The sequence below is a fragment of the Miniopterus natalensis genome, chromosome X (assembly GCF_054644295.1).
Source record: "Miniopterus natalensis isolate mMinNat1 chromosome X, mMinNat1.hap1, whole genome shotgun sequence".
Classification (NCBI taxonomy): domain Eukaryota; kingdom Metazoa; phylum Chordata; class Mammalia; order Chiroptera; family Miniopteridae; genus Miniopterus; species Miniopterus natalensis.
In genome coordinates, this window is record NC_142103.1 from 68791663 (window position 1) to 68804451 (window position 12789).

A 12789-nucleotide genomic window follows, 5' to 3' on the forward strand; every position below is an offset into this window, starting at 1 on the left:
TTAAGCCACCCAGTATTGGTATTTTGTTAGAGCAGCTTGAGTAGACTAATACAATTGGCATTATCCAAGAGAAAAATCAATGTCTTGTAGCTGCAGGATGGGAGCTAGTTTTGCACCTCGGAGCCAGGTGCCCACTGAAGTTAGGCTTCTAACCTCCCATGGAAACCAGGAGATTGGGATGCGATCTTGCTTGATGTTTTCATTCCAAAGAAATGTTTCTCAGGGGCCTGAAAACTATATTCCTGGGTCATAAAGCTGGCAAGAAGATTTTTAAAATATTTATGTGACTCCTGCATTCGAAAGTGATTGTGGGCTCCGTGTGCCCTGGTCATTGATAGTGCAGGACGAGCAATTGTTGAAAGCATGTCCCCATGTTTGGAGGGTCCACTGTTGTCTCTTCCAAACCCTGGAGCTTTCCCACAGCTCTGTCTCACCACCGTCTGGATGTCTCCTGGCCCCTGATGTCTGGTTTATTGAGTGCCTGGCTCAGAGCTGGTTTCTGTGCGGCCTTAACAAAGGAGAATGATAGTGGGTCCTGCCTCAGGCAATGCATGGGTTGGTTGTGGAGCCATAGCTGTGGCCTTCTGCCTGTACTTCTGTTTCAACAGCTTGGTGTTCTTTTCTGTGCCTGTGTTTGAAGTGAGTACAGGCTGCCTGTGTCAGGTAATGCAGGCAAAGAAAAGTTGTAAGGTTTCCTTCATATTCAGAGGATCCACCCTTGTCCCTATCTAATGGGACAGCCTTAGGTGAGTGGCAGTGACTGAGCATGAAGTAGACTGAGGTTCAAGGGAAGCAGGCTGTCAGTGCATTCATATCCTAAGACTTGGATTCCCCAAGTGACTTTCTGTTGATGACCACGATGATTTCCAGACATATAAGTAGTGCCAAGTGGCCAATCACATGCAGACTTCTTGTCCCCTGCAGAAAAAAAAAAAAAAAAAAATTACATGCTTTCAAAGAAACAGAGAAAGAACTTACAAGTTTTCTAAAGCAAACACTTTAGGAAACGGGAAGAGGGTGTGTCTCATCCCTTATGTCAACAAGGAGAATTAAGGCTCTTATTTTTAATTTTTACATTTTTTTTTTTTAATGTATCTTTATTGATTTCAGAGAGAGGAAAGGAGGCGGAGAGAGAGAGATAGAAACATCAATGATGAGAGAGTCATTGATCGGCTGCAGCCCGCAACCCGGGCATGTGCCCGGACTGGGAATCGAACCCTGATCTCCTGGATCCTAGGTCGACGCTCAACCGCTGAGCCACGCCCGGCCGGGCAACATGTTCTTATATATAGTATCTGTCTCTAAAAATATGTTGGGTCCTGCAAACTCGCTAAGCCCCCTAATTAGTCTAGTGGTTCTTGTGTAGAAACCATCAGATTTTCTCTGTAGCTGATCATATCTGCAAATAAAGGCAGGTTTTCTTTCTTTCCAGGCTTTTATTGCATGATTTCTCTCCTCATTATTGGTTGGATTTTTCTGCTCCTGGTACTTTTTCATTTATGCCAGACATTATGATTTTCCCCTAAGTGCTGGTTATCTTTATAGTGCTAGACATACAGTGTGGGGCAAAAGTAGCTTTACAGTTGTGAGTATGTGAAACACAGAGTTTATTCTTGTATTATTATTCTTTATTATTGTATTATTTTCCATATGAACCACTGTAAACCTACTTTTGCCCCACCCTGTATTTTTTGAGCTTTGTTCTGGATGCTGTTAAGTGGCTTGGAAATAGTTGGATCCTTCAGGGTCTGGCTCTGAAGATTTGCTGCGTGGGCCCTTTCAGTATAGGAGTCATTTTTTTCCCACACCACTGAGGCAAGACCCTTCCGAGCACCTTACCCAATGCCTCCCAAATTGTGAGGTTTACCATCCTGGCTGGAGGGGACAGCCACTAGTCTCTGTCCTGCTTGAGCGCTGGGCATTAGTACCTTTCATCTGTTCAGGCGGTTCTTCCCCAAGCCTCACGAAGTTTCCTCATACACTTGTGCTGATCAGTGGTCTGTGGAATACCCCAATGGGACTCCTGTGGATACACAGGGTCCTCACCCTCCGCCACTCTCTTCCCTCTGGTCCTCTAACCCCCAAACTCTGGGTGCTGAGAATTTCAGTTCCATCTCCTAAACTCGGAGTGTCCATTGGCCTCTACCAGGAAACTCCCTCACCAAACAGTCAGCGGGGCAAATGCAGGTCAGACCTCTTGTTTCCCATCTCCCTGGGATCACTGTCCTTCATTGCTTGATACCCGTTTTCTTTACAGCCTGTGTTTCATATAATGTCTCTGGTTTGGGGGGATTCTTTGAATTGGCAGGGTAAATGCACTCCCTGTTACTCCACAAGTGTGAACAGAGCCTGCCATTGAAGAACTTGAGAATTCTGATGTGAGCTGGAGGGAGGGAGATGCTATTGATCGGGATAATGGTGGTGGTGGTCATGATGAAGACAATGAAGAATCTCACCTGGCTACATGCAGCAGCTGTAGTGGCTACAGGGAGGGTCTCCTTCTTCCTTCCCTCCCTTTCTTCCTTCTTTCTTTCTGTTTCTCGTCCTTCACTTCCATTCCCCTCTCTTTCTTTTTTCCTTCACCCAGTCCCTCTCTCTTTCTCTTCCTCTCTTTCGTGCTTCTTTCTCCTTTTTTCTTTCTTGACTCTCATATTTTAGAGATTAATTATCGATGAGCAGGGAGATTAAAGATGGCGGCGGACTGAGTGGAAGCTATACTGACACTCTCCCGCAACCAACCTGGAATTACAACGAAAATATAGAAAAACTATACTGAATAATCAACTGCAACTGAAGACAAGCTGGAGAGCACCCTCATAACTAAGGAGGAAAAGTGGAGACCACACAGAGACTGGTAAGAAGTGCGGAGGCGAGAGAGGGCTGGATGGGCTCCCACAGGCAGCAGCTGAAGGTTCGGAGGGAGATCTCAGCTGTGGTGGGTTCCCACTGAGGACTCTGGGGCCTAAACGCCCAGCTGGGCTTCCAGGCCAAGAGCACCAGAACTGAGAAAGGTGCCCAAATAACATCTGGCTGTGAAAAGCAGCAGGGTTTCTTTTGGACAGGGAGAGGTGGCTGGAAATGCAGGCACCCTCTTAAAGAGCCAATGCACCAAGTTTTGTGTGCAGCCACTCACCTTGGGCTCCAGCAAAGGGAGGGCAGAGTGGACTGGAGCTGTGTGAGGAGAATGTAAGGTTGTGGGCTCTGGAGATAGAGATCAGAAGGCACCTGTCTGGATCCCTGTGCCAAGTCATTCCCCCATACTGCAAAGGACATCTTTCTCAGGCAGACATTTTGCTGCTTTTGCCTGGAGGGGAAATCAGTTGCCCCACCCTGCTGGAAAACCTTGCGCCCCATCCTCTGGAGTTTCTACAACCTGAGGCTCATTAAGAGAATCAGATTAATCAGCCTGTAGGCAGAGGCAGACCTCATAGTGCTTTGAGTCTTTGCCTGATCTGCTTCTGGACCCGGGCCTTGGAAAAGCAGGCTGTGGTGTACACCATGGTCCTGTCCAACTGCACTCAGCCCCAGCAGAGTAGACCCCAAGCTGAGGGTGGTTGATAGCTCCAAACAGTGGACTCAGGGCCAGTCACAAACTGCGTCTGACATTGGCTTGCACCAGAGACCCTCCAAAAATACTGAGAGTCCCAGCAGATCTACCTAATACATAGAAACAAACCCAGCCCGGCCGGGCATGGCTCAGCAGTTGAGCATCGACCTAGGATCCAAGAGATCGGGGTTCGATTCCCGGTTAGGGCACAAGCCGGGGTTGCGGGATAGGCAGCCAATCAATGGCTCTCTCATCACTGATGTTTCTATCTCTCTCTCTCTCTCTCCCCCTCCTTTCCTCTCTCTGAAATAAATAAAGGTATGTTTAAAAAAAAGAAGAAAAGAAAAGAAAGAAAAGAAAAGAAAAGAAAAGGAAAAGAAAAGAAAAGAAAAGAAACAAACCCAAATAGGCAGCCAAAATGGGGAGACAGAAAAACAAGCCTCAAATGAAAGAATAAGAGAAGTCTCCAGAAAAAGAGCTAAACGAAATAAAGATAACCAATCTATCAGATATAGAGTTCAGAATACTGATTGTAAAGATGCTCAAGAGTATGAAAAAAGATGTGGAAACTCTGAAGGAAATTAAGAATGACATAGCAGAAATAAAGAATACATTGAAAGAAAAAACAGCAGATTACAGGAAGCTGAGGATCCGATCAGCGAATTAGAAGACACTGTAGAGAAAAATCACTCAATCAGAGTTCCAAAAAGAAAAAACAATTGAAAAACAGGGGGACTGTCAAAGGGAGCTGTGGAACAATATGAAATGGAACAATATTCGCATCATAGGAATGCTGGAGGAGGTCGAAAGTAAGCAAGGGTTAGAGAACCTGTTTGAAGAACTAATGGCAGAAGACTTCCCTAACCTGGTGAAGGAAAAAGTCACACAAGTTCAGGAGACACAGAGAGTCCCAAGCAAGAAGAATCCAAAGAGGCCCACACCCAGACACATCATAATTAAAATGCCAAAAATTCAAGACAAAGAGAGAATCTTAAAGGCAGCAAGAGAAAAGCAATCTGTTACCTACATAGGCGCTCCGGTAAGGCTGTCAGCTGACTTCTCATCAGAAACTCTACAGGCCAGAAGGGAATGGCATGAAGTGTTCAAGGTAATGCAAAACAAGGATCTGAAACCAAGACTACTCTATCCAGCAAGGCTATCACTGAAGATAGATGGTGAACTAAAGAGCTTCCTAGTCAAAAAAAAAAAAAAAAGGAAACAAAAAGGCTAAAGGAGTATATCACCACCAAACCAGCATTGCAAGAAATCTTAAAGGAACTGTTGTAATTAGAAGTAGAAATAGAAGCATTGCAAGAAATTTTAAAGGGACTGCTATAATAATAAGAAGACATAGAGAGAGAAACATAGGCATAAAGAATTAAAATGGCAATAAATAAGGACTTATCAATAATAACCTTAAGGACTTTAAGGGAGAGATCAACAGAAATACAGTCATAGTTGGAGACCTTAACACCCCACTGACTTCACTGGATAGATCGTCCAGACAAAAGTAAATACAGAAACAGTGACTCTAAATGGCACACTAGGTCAGATGTATTTAATTGACATTTACAGGACATTTCACCCCAAAGCTGCAGAATATACATTCTACTCAAGTGTACATGGGTCATTCTCAAAGATAGACCACATGTTAGGACACAAAACAAGTCTCTACAAGTTCAAGAACACTGAAATCATACCAGGCATCTCAGATCACAATGGCATGAAATTAGAAATCAACTACAGTAAAAACACTCAAAAACATTCAAACACATGGAGGCTAAATAACATGTTATTAAACAATGAATGGGTTACCAATAAGATCAAGAAAGACATAAAAATCTTCCTGGAAGCAAATCAAAATGAACACACAACAACCCAAAATCTATGGGACACAGCAAAAGAAGTCCATAGCACTACAGGCCTACCTCAAAAAGCTAGAAAAATTTTTTAGTAAACTATCTAATTCTACAACTTAAAGAACTAGAAAGCTCCCCTGTGAAGCTGTCTGGATCAGGGCTTTTGTTTGCTGGGAGTTTTTTTATTGCTGCTTTTATTTCATCAGTTGTTATTAGCCTATTCAGGTTTTCTGATTCTTCCTGATTCAGTTTCACATGATCTCACTCATATGCGGAATCTAATAAACAACATAGACTGAGGGACAAAATAGATTCAGAGACATAGACGCATGGAACAGACTGAGGAATCTCAGAGGGAAGGTGGGGGTGGGGGAGCAGGTGGGGGTGGGGGAGCCTGTGGGGGTGGGGGGAGTGGGTGGGGAGAGATTAATCAAAGAACCTACATGCTTATATGCATAACCCATGGACACAGACAATAGTTTGGTCAAGGCTTTGGGGGGGGGGATGTGGGTTGGAGGGTATCAATGGGGGGAAAAGGGGGGGATATCTGTAATACTTTCAACAATAAAGATAATTTTTTTTAAAGTAAAAAAAACCGGTATTGATGAACAGAAGAGAATTCAGCCTTTTCACAACACTATCCACTCTGCTTCTGCTTCTCACTCTCCTATTATGGTTCTATTACATTTTGTTCATTTCTGAAAATTTGGATATTTATTGATTAAAATAGTGTAATGCATGGATGTTCTGGGTGACATTGCCAAGAAAGCAGAAATGAGGAACTCCAAGGCTCCATTCCTCCACAAGAGCAACTATTGAGCTGGCAAAAACTGTCAGAATCAGCATTTACAGAAGTCTAGAATGTAGTCAGAAATGTATGACTAAGGAAAAGCTGGCTGAAAAACAGAGGTGCTGATTTGTGGTGGAGAGCGCTGTGCCATTCTAAATCACCTACCTAGAGGTTCTGGTCAAGATGGCGGCATAGGTGAACTCGGTACTCACTGGCTCCCACAACCACATCAAAATTACGACTAAACTACAGAACAAGCAGCATTCAGTACCACCTAAAATCTGGCTGAATGGAAGTCCTACAACTAGGGAATTAAAGAAGAAGCCACATCAAGACTGGTAGGAGGGGCAGAGACTTGGGGAGGAGTAACATAACCAGCTGGTCCCACACCCACGTGTGGTGGTTTAAAATCAGGAGGGATATATTGGCTGTGACAGTTTCCCCTGAGAAGCGAGGGGTCCCAGCTCCCCACTAGGCCCCTCAGCCTAGGGTTCCTGTGCCGGGAAGAGAAGTCCCCATACCTTGGGGCTGTAAACACCAACGGGGATTGTGACTGACAGAGAGGCTACTGGAGCCCTAGGCAGTTCCTCTTATAGGGCCAGTGCACAGACTTACTCGGACTCACTTCCTCTGAGCTCCAGCCCTGGGGCAGCAGCTTGAAAGGATCCTATGGCATTCAGGGAGCAACTAACTTGTCTGGAATCAGGGCAAGAACTGGAGGGGCAGCTTTCTCCCAGGCAGAAGTGCTTGGCAGAGGCCATTGTTCTTTTGCTGAGCCCTGCCCCCACACAGCCCGCAGGCAGGTGTCATATCTGAATCTCCATCAACCTGGCTCACACTTTTTGCCCCACCCTGGTGATTTCCCAGAGACCCTGCCCCTCCCTTCTTGCAGGCTCATCCAAGCCATTTCCAGTGGCTTTTCCATACAACTGTCCTCTCTTGCCTCATGCTTTGGACTTTCCTAAAACCTCTCAAACAAGCAGCAGCTGGCTTCAGTGTGCCCCGTACCTCCAATAAGTGGCCCCAGGACTGGCACTAGTGGCAGACCACCTTGGTTCACAGCTTGGCCTCTCCTGGGCACCTCCAAGCCCAACACAAGTAGCAGCCATCTGCAGATCACTCTGTAGCTCGTTCCGGGTGGTCCCAGGCAGGGCACAGGCAGTGTCTGACTTTGGACCTCCCGTGAGGTCCCAGAGCCAGTGTACCTGGTGGTCAGCTTCAGACCACGCCTCATTACAACCCTACCACCTCCACAAGCGGCACACTCAAGGGACAGACTTGCTGCGCCCCAAAGCCCCACTGAAGCAAGTCCTGCTCCATAGGGTCAGCTCCTGCACAGCAGCTCTTCTACCGTTGCAGCCAATCCTCGCAACCGATTGACCTGGGGGTCAATTCCTCCCAGTGACGCCAACATCAATCAAGGCTCAACTCTAATAGGACAGTGCACACAGCTCATGCAGGGGCGCACCTGGAGTGCCCAGCTCAGGCGGCTGGGGAGGATGATCCACTGGGCCCTGCAGGACACCTACTACACCAGGCCACTCTGTGAAGTCCGGGAGATATAGCAGATCCACCTGATACATAGAAACAAGCACAGGGAAGCAGCCAAAATGTGGAGACAAAGAAACATGTTACAAATGAAAGAACAGGAGAAATCTCCAGAAAAAGAACTAAGTGAAGTGGAAGCAAGAAAACTACCAGATACAGAGTTCAAGTTCAAAACAATGGTTATAAGGATGCTCAAGGAACTTACTGAGAACTTCAAGGAACTTAGTGAGAACGTCAAGAAACTTAGTGAGAATGTCAAGAAACTTAGTGAGAACATCAACAACATAGAAAAGGACCAGTCAGAAATGAAGGAAATGCTACCTGGAATGAAGAATAATTTACAGGGAATCAACAGCAGAGTAGAGGACTCCAAGAATCAAATCAACGATTTGGAATGTAAGGAAGCAAGAAACACCCAATCAGAAGAGGAAAAAGAAAAACGAATACAAAAAAATGAAGATAGTGTAAGGAGCCTCTGGGACAAATTCAAGCATGCCAACATTCACATCATGAGGATGCTGTGAGGCAAAGAGAAGGACTAAAAAATTGATAGCCTTTTGAAAAAATAATGACAGAAAATGTCCCTTACCTGGTGAAAGAAATAGACGTACAAGTCCAGGAAGCATAGAGAGTCCCAAACAAGATGAACCCAAAGAGGCCCACACCAGGATACATCATAGTTAAAATGCAAAAGGTTAAAGACAGAGAGAATCTTAAAAGCAGCACGAGAAAAGCAGTTTGTTACCTACAAGAGAGCGCCCATACCGCTGTCAGCTGATTTCTCAACAGAAACTTTGCAGGCCAGAAGGGAACGGCAAGAAATACTCAAAGTGATGAAAAGCAAGAACCTACAACCAAGATTACTCTACCCAGCAAAGCTATCATTTAGAACTGAGGGTCAGATAAAGAGCTTCCCAGACAACAAAAAGGTAAAGGAAATTCATCACCACCAAAACAGTATTACATGAAATGTTAAAAGGTCTTCTTTAAGAAGAGAAACCGGGGGGTGGGGGGGAAAGATAAAAAATATGAACAATAAAATGGCAATAAATGCATTCTATCAACAGTTAAATCTAAAAATCAAAATAACTGAACAAGGAATCTAATGAACAAAATAAACTGATCAATAAAGTAGAACCAGAGGCATGGAAACATGGAACAGACTGACGAATCTCAGAGGGAAGGTGGGGGTGGGTGGGTGGCTGGGGAGAGATTAACCAAAGAATTTATACGCATAATCCATGAACACAGACAATAGCATGGTGAAGGCCTGGGGTGGGGAGTAGGTGTGGGGTGGGAGGGCTCAGTGGGGAGGAAAGGGGACATCTGTAATATTTTCAACATTAAAGATAAATTTTTAAAAATGTTATATTTTAAAAACAAACAACAACAAAAACAAACAACAAAACAAAATAAATGAACAAGCAGAACAGAAACAGACTCATAGATACAGAGAACATTTTGATGGTAGCCAGATGGGTGAAAAGGGCAAAGGGATTTAGAAGTACAAGTTAGTAGTTATAGTGCAGTCACAGGGGTGTAAGGTACAGCATAGGGAATATAGTCAATAATATTCTAATAACTATATATGGTGTCAGATGGGCATGAGGTTTTTCATGATGATCACTTAATAAGTGTTATAATGTCTAATCACTGGGGTGTACACCTGAAACTAATATAATATTGTAAATCAGCTGTAATTGAGAAATTAAAAAATGATTTTAAAAGACAACAGAAAAGGAAAAGTAAGTAAATAAATTGCCTACCTAACATGGTTCAATATCCAAATCAGCAGCGGGCTGGAGACGGCAGCCAGCACACCTGGCACAGGTTACTAGTGCCATCATATTCACTGCTCCTTCTGCCCTCGACGGGAGGCGATTATACAGGGTGTACACAACAGGGATTGGAATCTGTGTGGACATCTTTAAATTCTACCCACCAGAGGAAAGGATTGGGGAAAGGCCATGTCTGTGAATTACAATCCCCGCCTTTTATGCTTTTGTATCATGCAATGTTTTGACTTAGAGCACTTGTCAGCTTTTAAATGAAGAACCAATGAGTATTAAGAGTGTGTTTGTATATACACATCCATGTGAGGAAGTTGGGACAGTAAGGAGCCTTTGAATGGTGTCAGGGAGGGAATCAGGGAAGACTGATAGGTTCCAGGGCGGGGCTATACTGTGTACCAGCATTCTCTACTCATCCTGGCTCAGCCTCCCCTGTCCTGAACAAATTCTGATTTTCTCCTGGGCACTCTAGACTGGACCTGCTCTCTGTTTCTCCTGCCCTGCTCATGTGGTGTCAGGCACGCAGGACAGCAAGAGGTTACCTTTGGGAGCAATTTACTTAATGTAATCAAGCATCACCTGCTCAGAAGAAAAGCTTGCACTTCATGGAGAGTGTCTGAAATAAGAACTGTTGTTTTCATTTAAATCGCTTCTAATCTTTTTGTTAATCTCTTCCCTTGCTGCCCTGAGACACACTGCCGCTCGATCAGACTCTCGGGTCTGGGTGGTTGCACAGGGATGTCTGAAGGGTGTCCTAGACTCTAAGATAATAAAATCACGTCAATCCCGGCCTCCTCTTTGCACCAGAGAGGTGACACCCATTCTTTCCATTTTGGGAGTGAAGCTTTTCGTTCGTCTCTCTAGAGTCCCTCGGCAAATTTCCTAAATAAAAACTGAAATCTGAATGCATCCTCTGGCATTTCCCTCTGGCCCATGGCCTCACTGTCCACCCAGTGCAGGTTGGGGTGCTGGAAGAAGAATCAGAAGCAGCCTGCCACGTACACAGTGGCTCTGAGCATGGGCTCTCTAGCCAGGCTGCAAGGATTCAGTCGAAGCCCCTTTACTTGAGAGCTAGGTGACCTTTGACCAATAACCTACCAGCTCTGGACCTAGGCTTTTGGGTCTGGGGACTGGAGACGGTAAGAATACCTCCCTGGCAGGGTTGTCTTGAGAAGTAATTCAAGTGAATGTAACTAAAGTGCTTGGAATAAGGACCCATACAAAGCCAGTGTCGGGTAAAGATTAGCAACCAAATTTTGTTGTTTTGCTGTTGCAGCCATCGCTATTCGTTCCAGTGACTATGTCTGCATAAGAAATCACCCCAAAACGTGACTTAAAACAGCCACATGCTGTGCACACAGATCAAAGACTCTGTGGGTCAGGACATGGGGTAGAGGGTAGTGGAGGTGTGTTGTCTCTGCTCTACGATGTCTGGAGCCTCTGCTGGGAAGACTGAGCAGGTGTGAGCCAGAATCCTCTGAGGGCTCACTCACTCGTATGTCTCCTGTTGTTCTGGGATGACTGGAAAGCTGGGGCTCTGTGGACCAGAGCACCTCCACGCGGCCTCTCCATGCAGCGTGGCTTCTTCACAGCATAGCTGCCTCAGGGTGGCCCATCTTCTTACAGGCAGCTCAGGGTTCCCAGAGCACATAGTCCAGGGAACAATCCAGAAGCGGTGCTACCTTCCATGACTCGGCCCTGGTGCAATTAGTCATAAGCCAGCCTACGTTCAAGGGTCGGGGACACAGAACCCCTGCCTTTCCAGGGGAGACTGCAAAGGCCTTCCTGTAGCAGAGCACTTGGGATAGGCTACCCTCACGTCCATCACTTGGAAGACACTCAGCCACACTGTTGTGATTATTGTCATATGCACATGTTGAGATATGGTGGTGAATCCATTCTCTTCACTCGAACTAGGAATGTTCTTTGTGAAGTCAACAGCTAAGTCTATGGCCTGAGCAGTGTTCACATGCCATGCTTCACGCAGGAGTTTGAAGGGGCACCCATCTCTCTCCCCACTTGGCTCACAAGCCCACTGAGTGTGCCATGAAGTCACAACCCGTGCATATACTGCCACCTAGTGACAATACCCTCCAATTGCAGACTTTGCACAGGAACCTCTTTTATTCCACCCAACAAATCATCCTTACACAAGCAGAAGGTGAGAATGCCATCACTTCTTGATGACACTCTTCATCAAGCCACACACTCAGAAAATGCGAGGTGGTTTTTGTGATTAGCAATTACTTACTGTGTCCAGTTGGGGAAAGCTGAGAAATTCCCATTCACATTGCAGGAGAGGGAAGCAGAGAACCCAGCTGTCACCAGTGGGCAACTGGGACCAAGTGTTCTCTGAAGGCAAACTCTGGGATTTGGGTAGAGGCTGCCGTGAAACCATTTTTAAAGGTGACCCCTGGGTAGACAGGCACTTCTGATGGTCTCTAGACCCAAAAGGCACCTTCTGGCCTCTCCCCGACCTTGCTGGTGGGGTCCCTTGGTGCATGTAGCCAGTGTTGAGATGCCAAGGAAACCCAACTCTCCAACTCAGAAAAGCATTCTGAAAGTTTAAAATTACAGTGGTAGTTGGATTCCCAACTCACCCTGTCTCTGTCATGAACACAAGAGGACCAATTTCCTCCCAGTTGTCATGGGGATACCTGAGATTTTTTTTGGAAGACTTGGAGAACCACAGATCCCTCCAAAATGTCACCTAGCTGAGAGTTCTGTAAGCCTTGCTCCCAACATTCCGAAGAAATGAGTTTTTTCTGCTTGGATCTCTCTCTCTTCTCTGTCTCTCTCTCTCTTCTCTGTCTCTGTCTCCTTACCCCATTCCCTACCTCACCTACTGTATCCTTCCCTCAGACAGGCCATCCTGGAATCACCCGACCTAAATTAGCTGGAAGAACAACTATGCAAGAATAAACCCAGATGGGATTTATAATTTGGTGAAGATGACATTTCAACTCAGGGGGGCAATATGGGTTATTCAATAAATGGTGTTGGGACATCTGACTAAAACTTTGGAGAGAAAACAAAGTTAGATCCCAATGCCCTTTATCACTGAAATAAATGTCCGGTAGATTAAAATGTTAAAGAACTAAAGGATCTTGTGAGTGAAGACTTTTCATTTTATCATCAATTTTTCATAGGACACAACATCCAGAGAACATAATGAAGAAACTGATCACTTAAAGGGACATCTGTAATATTTTAGACCAAAATAAACACACAAGAACAAACAAAAAATTTTAAACT

General features: G+C 45.1%; 1 non-coding gene across 1 annotated transcript; it reads left to right on the forward strand.

Moving 5' to 3' along the window:
* Positions 1–288: 288 nt before the first annotated feature.
* On the forward strand, positions 289–422 carry LOC148090548 (small nucleolar RNA SNORA71). Its single transcript, XR_015713759.1, has one exon. It is a non-coding gene; the product is annotated as a small nucleolar RNA SNORA71 (small nucleolar RNA).
* The last annotated feature ends 12367 nt before the right edge of the window (positions 423–12789 follow it).